Source organism: Neofelis nebulosa, chromosome 16 (genome assembly GCF_028018385.1).
Source record: "Neofelis nebulosa isolate mNeoNeb1 chromosome 16, mNeoNeb1.pri, whole genome shotgun sequence".
Lineage (NCBI taxonomy): Eukaryota > Metazoa > Chordata > Mammalia > Carnivora > Felidae > Neofelis > Neofelis nebulosa.
The window spans coordinates 58,293,402-58,302,307 of NC_080797.1; the positions used below are offsets into that span (position 1 = coordinate 58,293,402).

The window sequence follows — 8,906 nt, forward strand, 5'->3', positions numbered from 1 at the left end:
ATGGAGAGCCTGACCCAGTGACAAGCTGACACTCAGGGACAGGAAGGCTGAGGGGTGATTTTGCTACCCTCTAATGGGCTTTCATGGAGAAGCCATGGCAGGGAGCAGGAATTCTTGACTCCTTCAAGGGCTCTCCTAGCTGCACTAAGAATCAAATTAACATGAGACAGATAGGAGAAAATCAAATTTAATAGCGGACATACAGGGAATCCACACAGACGTGGAAATTCCCAAAACGGTCAGGCAAAATGGGGTATATGTGTCATTCTGCGCTAAGGAGAAGGGGGTAGGGGTCTGGGACTTCAGAGGGAAGGAATACGAGAAGAAGAACAGATATTTGGTGATTGGCTGTTTGCCTGGCTATACAGATGGCCGCTCAGATAAAATTTATCTCTGCTAATAACCCTTATTCTGGAAAGACCCTCCAGTGTAGATTCTTCTATGGAGTTAAGGGAAAAACAAAAGTTTCTCTTGAGCTGTAGGGTCTCACTTACCTTCAGCTCAAAATAATCCACGTGCCGAAGTGGCCCATTCTGGCGTGTGGGGAAACTGTCCCAAACTCCTTCAGCTCTATCTGTTTAAGGAAAATGGGCTTACAGCAAAGAATGGCAATGGGTAACTGGGGACAATGAGTGTTTCCAATTTTTTGGAAATACTCTGGGAAGGATAGAGTGCTATTTTTGTCTCAGTGGTTTAAACATTTGGTGGCCTTGAGGTAAGAAGCTAAACCACATGATAAAGAAGAGGTCGTATGTGTGTATATATAGAGACCATATATACACACACACATAGATATATACATAGATATACAAAATGGAATACTACACGGCCATAAAAAAGAATGAAATCTTGCCAATTGCAGCAACATAGAGGGTATAAGGCTAAGTGAAATAAGTCAGACAAAGACAAATATGATTTCACTCATAGGTGGAATTTAAGAGACAACAAAAGTGGGGCACTGGGGTGGCTCAGTTTGTTGAGCATCTGACTCTTGATTTCAGCTCAGGTCATGATCCCAGGGTCATGGAACTGAGCCCTGCATCATGTGCTGAGTGTGGAGCCTGTGTAAGATTCTCTCCCTCTCTTCTTCTGCCCCTCTCCTGCTCATGCTCTCTCTCTCAAGAAAAGAAAAGAAAAGAAAAGAAAAGAAAAGAAAAGAAAAGAAAAGAAAAGAAAAAAGAAAAGGAAAGGAAAGGAAGGAAGGAAGGAAGAGGGGCGCCTGGGTGGCTCAGTCAGTTAGGTGTCCAACTTCGGCTCAGGTCATGATCTCATACTTTATGGATTCTAGCCCTGCATACAGCTCTATGCTGACAGCTCAGAGCCTGGAGCCTGCTTCAGATTCTCTCTCTCTCTCTCTCTCTCTCTCTCTCTCTCTCTCTTTGCCCCTCGCCTGCTGGCACTCTCTTCTCTCAAAAATAAATAAAAACATTAAAAAATTTAAAAAATAATAAAAAAAGAAGAAACCACAAAAAAAAAAAGAAAAAAGGAGACAAACCATAAAAGAGACTCTTAAAACTAGAGAACAAACTGATGGTTACCAGAGGGGAGTGTGGGGCCACGGGATCAGGTGGAGGCCCCGCAGCCAAGGCAGTGAAAGAATTCACCCAGGGCAGAACAAAGGAGATAGAAGTTTATTGAATACATTGCAAAGGAGCAGCAGGCAGGACAGCTAAGGAGAGACTAGCTGCCAGGAGGCAGTGGTGGGGGGCTGTGGTTTAAGGGGGAAGGTGAAGAGGTGTGGGAAAGTGTGGAATTTTCCTTTTTTGGTACGTGTGCCCAGTTGTAAGTAATCCATTGGTCAGCTAGGGATTATGGATATTTTGAGATGGGTCTCCTTTTTCTTCCTTTTTTTTTTTTTTTTTAATTTTAGAGACAGAGAGGAAGCACAAGTGGGGGAGAGGGACAGAGGGAGGGAGAGAGAGAGAGAGAGAGAGAGAGAGAGAGAGAGAGAGAAATTCAAGCAGGCTGCATGCTCAGCGCAGCCCATGACCCTGTGATCATGACCTGAGCTGAAATCAAGAGTTGGACACTCAGTGGACTGAACCATGCAGGTGCCCCAGGGTGGATCCCCTAATGGGCATGTTTGTATGCAGCCTGGTGGTCACTGTGGGCCCTCGTACCTCACTCAGCTTTCCATCGCTCAGGTTGGTTGCCTAAGACCAGCCTTTACACGGAGGTGGGGGTGTGGTGGAGAATGGGTGAAACAGGTGAAGGGGATTAAGAGCACACTTACTGTGAAGAGCACTGAGTAACGTATAGAATTGTTGAATCACTATACTGTGCACTGGAATATGTGTCATTCTCATGTATATGTCTTACGTGAGAAGGGTCGGGGTCCGGGCTTAGAAGGGGAGGAAGCCCATCAGCTGGAAAGGGAGAGGAGATGCTTGGAAAACAGAGGTCACCCTCTTGTGCAGATCAGTTTCTTAGGTAAAAAGAAATCTCTGTTAATAGCTCTCTTCCGGTACAGGCTCTCCTTTCCGCTGTAAATCTAGACGGTTGAGGGAGAGATAAAGAACTTTTCCTGAATCTGCTGGGTTTTGATTGCTTTTAACTCAGAATAATCATGCCAAAGTGGCCCATCTTGGGGCAGCCTGCTCTAGGCCCCTACACAGGTCTTGGATTTTATGATTCTTATAGGAGAGATATGAAAGAAAACTTCAGCCTTGGGGAGTTTATAACACAAATGGAAAAGACTGAAGAGAAGCAGGATTTGTCACCCCAAAATATGTTTCTGTGGCATAAGGATTGATTTAGGCTGATTATTTTCTTTTTTTAAAATTTTTAACGTTTATTTATTTTTGAGAAAGAGAGAGACACAGCATGAACGGGGGAGGGGCAGAGAGAGAGCGAGACACAGAATCGGATGCAGGCTCCAGGCTCTGAGCCGTCAGCCCAGAGCCCGACGCGGGGCTCGAACTCGCGGACCGCGAGATCGTGACCTGAGCCGAAGTCGGACGCCCAACCGACTGAGCCACCCAGGCGCCCCTAGGCTGATTATTTTCAAGAAATAGCAGATAGGAGAAGCTCTGAAAACTGTTAGAAATTACCCTTTTACAAAAGAAATTTACACGTAGAAGGGAAATCTCCATTTGTCTTGTTTTTGTTTGCTTGGCTTGGTTTGGCTGGGGACAATATACTTTATTGATGGCACCTGTGGAGGTGGGGCTCCCCAAGCCTTTCTCCTTCTTCAGGGGGTCTGGGATGGAAACTGCATAGAGGTCAGGAAAATTCTCAGTGTGTTGGAGGATGAGTTGGGGAAAGGACTCCCCAGCAGCTGAGGGCCTCTGTCTTCCTCTTGCTCTAACTTGGGGCTGGTGGTCCAGGGGACTCCTACTCCTTGGAGCCATGTGGACCATGATGTCCACTACTCGGTTGCTGTAGCCAAATTCATTGTCATACCAGGAAATGAGCTTGGCATAGTGGTCATTGAGGGCAGTGCCAGCCCCAGCATCAAAGGTGGAAGAGTGGGTATCGCTGTTAAAGTCATAGGAGGTGACCTGGTCCTCACTATAACCCAGAATGCCCTTGAGGGGGCCCTCTGATGCCTGCTTCATCACCTTCTTGATATCGTATTTGGCAGCTTTCTCTAGGTAGCAGGTCAGACCTACAACTGACTTATTGAGGGTGAGGACGTGGAAGGCCATGCCAGTGAGCTTCAGCCTTGGTGGCACCAGTAGAAGTGGGAATGATATTCTGGGGAGCCCCTCAGCCATCACACCACAGCTTCCCAAAAGGGCATCCACGGTCTTCTGGGAGGCAGTGATGCATGGACTGTGGTCACAAGTCCCTCTACGGTGCCAAAGTTGTCATTGGATGACCTTGGCCCAAGGGGCCATGCAGTTGGTAGTGGAGGAATTGCTGACAATCTCGAGGGAGTTGTCACACTCCCCATGGTTCACACCTGTCACAAATATGAGGAAATCAGCAGAAGGGGCAGAGATGATGACCCTCTTGGCCCCACCCTTCAAGTGAGCCCCGGGCTTCTTCCTGGTGAAGACCCCAGTGAACTCCACAACATACTCAGCACTAGCATCATCCCATTTGAGGTTGACGGGGTCTCACTCCTGGGAGATAGAGATGGGCTTTCTGTTGACAAGTTTCCTGTTCTCAGCCTTGACTATGCCATGAATTTGCCATGTGTGGAATCATACTGGAACATGTAGACCATGTAGTTGAGATCAATGAAGGGGTCATATATGACAACAATGTTCACTCTGTCAGAGTTAAAAGCAGTCCTGGTGACCAGGCACTTAATGTGGCCAAATCTGTTTACTCTGACCTTTATCATTGTGTCTCCTGGATGCAGCTGGCACTATTCCAGAAGATGCTGCTGTCCATCAAATGAGGAGGAGCAGAGAGCTGGGAAATATCCATTTGTAAAGCTGTTCTCCCTGTCCCAGAAAGAGAAGATAATCCTAAATCGATAGAAACTCTTACCAGTGGGGAAGGCACCAGCTTAAATTTGCATAACATACCCTTGTTTCCTGTGCTTCCCACTATCTCCCCTCACCCCCACCCCCAACTTCCCACAACTGGCCCGGCCCCACCTCCTCCAACACCTTTCTTTTGTCTTTAGCTGGAGGTGGTATTTAAGGTGGTGGCTTGGGCCGGTTCAGGGAGTTATTCCATTTTCCTGGGTGTCTCCCATGTGTACAGGAGGTATACATGTTATTAAGCTTCTGTTTGTTTTTCTCCTGTTCATCTTTTCATTGCATGAGGGTCTCAGCTAAGAACCTACAAGGGTAGAGGGAAAATTATTTTTCCTCCCCTATAAGGCCCAAACAAACAAACACGTGGTGTAAATGCCCCATTAACTATCCACTAGCCAGCTGCAGGGAGGACAGGATAGTACTATGGCTGTGCCAGTGCATTTACTAGCCAGCTGTCTCCCATCATTCTACCAACCCCATGCCCCTCAAGTCCCCCTGGACTGACCTGAGATGAGCACTCAGTGTTCTTACTTGCAAGCTATAGAAACTGATTATACCATGTGGGAAGGGGACTTGTTGAAATGACATGGGGTGCCCACAGAATCAGCAGGAAACTGAAGACCCAGATTAGGAAATGGACAGGTACCACAGGGGCTCCAGGGGCTGGGTGCAATTGCCCTGAAATGATTGTGACCCTCTCTTCAACTTTACCCTTCCTTCTAGATTCAAAGTTCTGGGTAGGACTCCTCTCTGTCTCCAACACGGGAGGTGAGGCACAAGCAGCACCCTTCCTTCCAATACGTCTACACGCAAGGGGGTTTTCTCAAAACAGGTAAGAAGGATGGTTGCTGGACAGCTCCTCAAAATTCAAGCACCCTACCTATGGCCTCTCCTCACTCAGTCTGAATGCCAAGCCATAGCAAGAGTTTCCAAATTGAAGACTGAACCCGGTGGTTAGAGAAGAGAAGCCAGCAGGTCAGAAATGGTGCTGAGGGCGATAAGGAGGAAAGAGTCTTCATTCTGACCAGTGAGTGCAAGCTTGTGCTCTGCCAAGGCAAGAAGTGAAGATTTGTTGAGCACCTACTATGTACCAGATACTGATTAGGCCTCTTACATGCCTATCTCCGTTGACCTTCTCATCAACCCTGAAAAGTCAGTATGTTCATGTTTGCAAGAGAGGAAATAGACTCAGAGGGATGAGGTGATTTACCCGAGCTCTTGCAACTTGCACGTGGTAGGGCAGGGAGTAGACTCAAGTCTTCCTGGCATCAAAGTCCAAACCACCCACACCAGGAAACTGCTAGTTCTTCCAGTGACCTGGGCATCAGAACAGGGCAGGTTGTCATGGCCCTGGCTATGGCTACAACAGATAAAGCCAGTCTATCCCAATTTCATGTGTACTCTTAGGGAGGAAGAATTTACTCTGCCCTTCAAGGTCCTCTTGGCTGGACTGAGACTCAAACTGACATCAGATGGACTAACATGTAAAAGCAAATTTCATTTCGTACTTATGGGGGATCCACGCAGACAGGGAAATACCAAAGACGGTTAAGCAAAATGAGGTATATAAGTATTTCTGAATGGAGGAGAAGGGGGTAGGGATCTGGGACTTTAAAGGGAAGGAATGAGCGCCTGGGTGGCTCAGTCACTTACATGTCTGACTTTGGCTCAAGTCACAATCTCATGGTTCGTGAGTTCGAGCCCTGCATGAGGCTCTATGCTGACAGCTCAGAACCTGGAGCCTGCTTCGGATTCTGTGTGTGTGCGTGCGTGTGTGTGTGTGTGTGTGTGTGTGTGTATGTGTCTGTCTCTCTCTCAAATATAAATAAATGTTAAATAAATAAATAAATAAATAAATAAATAAATAAATAAAAGGAAGGAAGGAAATTCACAGGAAGATGAAAAAGAATAAATGTCTGGTAAACAATGTCTGGGCCCCTCAGAAACAGTGGGACCTTAAGGACTTTCATCAAACAGGCCTTGCCGGGTTCCTCCCTGGCTCCCATCCCCCCATATCATAGTGTAGTTATCTAATAGCTCTCTTCCTGGCAGGTCCTCCTCTCGATTCTTTTTAGGCAGTTGAGGGGGAGGCAAAGAGCTCTTCCTGAATCTGCTGGGCCCAGCAGTCAGCCCACTACCTATGATAGATGACAGAAGATAGGGAGGAGCCCAGCTTTTCTTCTAGACTAAGCCAGGTCCCACTGCTTGGGTCAGGGAGACATCTGGGCCCTCTCAGATCCCTGAGGACAGTCAACTCTTGGAGGGTAGTAGAGAGAGGGGGGTCTCCACTCAGCTCTTGAATCAGCTGGATTGACAATCCCCAACCCCCACCCCAGGGCAACCGTGGGCTGGAAGAGGCTTGTGTCACTAGCCAGCATTGTCCAAACCCCGCATGGTTTTGGGAACACCCAGACTTGTCCTACGATGCTTGCCCTGAATCCCCAGGACAGCAGGACCCTAGCAGAGAAGCCCCAGTCCGAGCGAACACCCTCCAGATTGCCTTCAGTGCCCAGACAGTCCACCTCTACTTACCCACCTGAACAGCAGCTCCTCTGTCCCCATAGAGAGCCCAGGGCTGGTGGTACAGAATCCCCCAAGGGACAATGACAGAGAGAATGGGGTGGGGCTTGAGTGGCTCCCACGTGGAGCAGATCACCCCCCAGGTCATTTCATACAAGGCTGCTTTAGGACCTGCACGGAGCAGGTGCACTTCAAGGAGTGGTCACTGGGTGTCACCGCTGCTTCCTAGGCATGTGCACTCGTGGGTGGGCTAAGGCTGAAGCATGCTGGAGAGAGAAATTCCTTCTTTGAAACTCGGTTTACGGACCTGATATCTTCTGTGTCTTCTATGTCCTCACCCCTCTCATCCCCTGTCCCTCCTAGCTGGCCTGGATTGTCCATCATGGAGTTGCTCCCCGGCCTCTCTCCTTCCTGGTTCAGAGCAGATACCAGCGGCTGGAGAAGGTCACACAGCAAGATGGGCTTTGCCATTGGTTCGTGATCACAGGCCGAACACAGGCACTCATTGCTGGTGAGCCATCTGTCCCCAGGGACCCAGGTCTCACTTCCTGCTCCCTTAGACAACAGCTTCATTTCATCAACCCCCTCACAGCCCTCTTCCACTCTCACTGGCTTCCTTCTGAAAGAAAAAATGTGGTGCCTTCTTCACCCTTTGATCATGAAATCTCTACACTTACCAGTGTTTTTACTCATTCTTTCCTCTTCTGCTTCTGCTCTGAATCCTACCCCCTCCTTCTCAAGGTCCTGGACCGTTTGCCTTTTTCTATATTCTTCTGACTTACTATCTCAGCCCATCCTGCAGAATTCCCATCAGCAAACGATTGAGCTCATCTTAAATACCGCTGTCTGCATACCAAGTGCCTCTGTCTACCCGCCCATGTCTCTGTTCCCTCTCAGCACTAAAATTCTCCTTATGTCTCAATGCCATCCAAAAAGCTGTCTCTTCTGGCTACCTCCATTCGTTCTTCTGCCTGCTCAGATCTGCCTGATGCCCCACCTTGCTCCAGAGAGTTGACTTCTCAAGGTCACTATGATCTCCGTGTCGCCAAATGCCCTGGATGTCCATGTCTCTTTTCGTAAGTGTATTCTTTTTTTTTAAGTTTATTTTGAGAGAGAGAGAGAGAGAGAGAGAGAGAGAGAGAGAGAGAGAAAGCGGGGAAGGGGCAGAGAGCAAGGGAGAGAGAGAATCCCAAGCAGGCTCCACGTGGTCAGCACAGAGCCCGATGCAGGGCTCGGTCTCACAAACCTCAAGATCATGACCTGAGCCAAAACCAAGAGTTGGACACTTAACCGACTGAGCCACCCAGGTGCCCCTCCGTGTCCCCTTTCACACTGTCCCCAGGATTGTGCACAGTGGACCAGACCACTTTCTCTTCCCTTGGCCTCCATACCACCACCCTCTCCTGACCTCTCAGATCTCTCCTCCTCGGTGTGTCCATCCTCTACCATCTGATTCTAAATACTAGAATTTCTTTAACCTCGGTTTTGAAAAATCTTGTCTTTTCCTTTTGACCCCATTTCCTAGGTGATCACATTCATTCCTTCTGATTCATGTACATCACCTTTTATACCGACGATGCCCAAACTTATATCTTTGGTCCAGTCCTATCCATTCAGCATCTCTATCTGCAGTTTTCACTGGTGTTGAAAACATGTCCAGAATGGAATTCTCAACTGTCGCCTCTCCCCAAACACCTGTCCTCCTTCCTCCAGTCTTCGTCTCTGCAGCCAGCACCACAGTTCACCACACGGCTCAAGCCCCAAACCGAGGAAGCCTCACTTTTTCCTCACCCCTCCCCCATCCTGTTAGCAAATTCTATCTCAGATTCATTTCAAATCCCTTCATTTCTCCCCCTCTCTACTAACCACCCACACTCATGTGGGCCACAGTCATCTCTCTACTACACTCAGACAAGAGATCTCTGACTAGAGTTCCGATTTGCACACTCTTCA

At 48.2% G+C, this 8,906-nt stretch overlaps 1 pseudogene; it reads right to left on the minus strand.

Annotated features, from left to right (window-relative positions):
* Positions 1–2,342: 2,342 nt before the first annotated feature.
* Positions 2,343–4,291, minus strand: LOC131496984 (glyceraldehyde-3-phosphate dehydrogenase-like; annotated as a pseudogene).
* Between the last annotated feature and the right edge of the window lie 4,615 nt (positions 4,292–8,906).